Source organism: Protopterus annectens, chromosome 7.part1 (assembly GCF_019279795.1).
Source record: "Protopterus annectens isolate FY-2018-M chromosome 7.part1, PAN1.0, whole genome shotgun sequence".
Taxonomy (NCBI): Eukaryota; Metazoa; Chordata; order Ceratodontiformes; family Protopteridae; genus Protopterus; species Protopterus annectens.
The window spans coordinates 509,942,852-509,943,672 of record NC_056740.1 but is presented as its reverse complement, the minus strand read 5'-3'; the positions used below and the strand labels follow the sequence as shown (position 1 = coordinate 509,943,672).

The 821-nt window shown below is 43.0% G+C and overlaps 1 non-coding gene across 1 annotated transcript; it reads right to left on the bottom strand.

Annotated features, from left to right (window-relative positions):
• Nucleotides 1-544: 544 nt before the first annotated feature.
• Nucleotides 545-617, bottom strand: TRNAV-CAC. Its single transcript has one exon. It is a non-coding gene; the product is annotated as a tRNA-Val (tRNA).
• Between the last annotated feature and the right edge of the window lie 204 nt (nucleotides 618-821).

Sequence of the window (821 nt, the reverse complement as noted above, 5' to 3'; positions counted from 1 at the left end):
CAACATGCTCTAGGGATCTAAACCTCACCACAACAATAAATAGGACGTTCTGGATGGATAGAGTCCTGTCCCAGAGACTTCCCATGCTTTGGAACAAGATTCCAATCTACATTAGGCAGAGCTCCTTGCTAGCACTCTTCAAGACAAACCTTGACGAGTGCATGGGAAACAGAAAGTTTACCCCGGGGATCACTTCAATGGCTCTGCTAGACAGAGGCACAGGGAACTAATCTAGGCAGTGGCAAAAGCCAACACATTCTGGCTAGGCTTATGAATGCCTTCGGCAGATAGCCTAGTACCTACCTATGAACCTATGAACTCGCTATCTTTCTGTCTTTTTGACTTAGCTAAATCTAAAACAATGTCTCTATGGTGCGTATTACTAAAAATGAGAGTAACACAGTTTCATAGGTTGGTACTAGGCTATCGACCCTAGGGCCTATACAGGCCTAGCTATGACAATTCCCTGGATACTTCTTCCCACAATATTTACTTCCCTGGACTTCTGTCTAGCAGGGCGACTGATGTGATATAGGTTCAAAGTTGTTTCAGCCCAGGTTCGAACTGGGGACCTTTTGCGTGTGAGGCAAATGTGATAACCACTACACTACAGAAACTTGGATCCTGGCTAAAGGGTATTCTTTAGGAAATGGACATTGCCCAAAAGCTCTAAAGACAATTGGTGTTTCAAGCAATATAAGGATTTAGTTTCCCCTTTGTTACAGACCACTTTTAATGCAAGCTTACCAAGTGGCATTCTATGTGTATGATTTTTCATACTGATTACCCTCCAGATCTTCTATGATTCTGTCTGCACATTT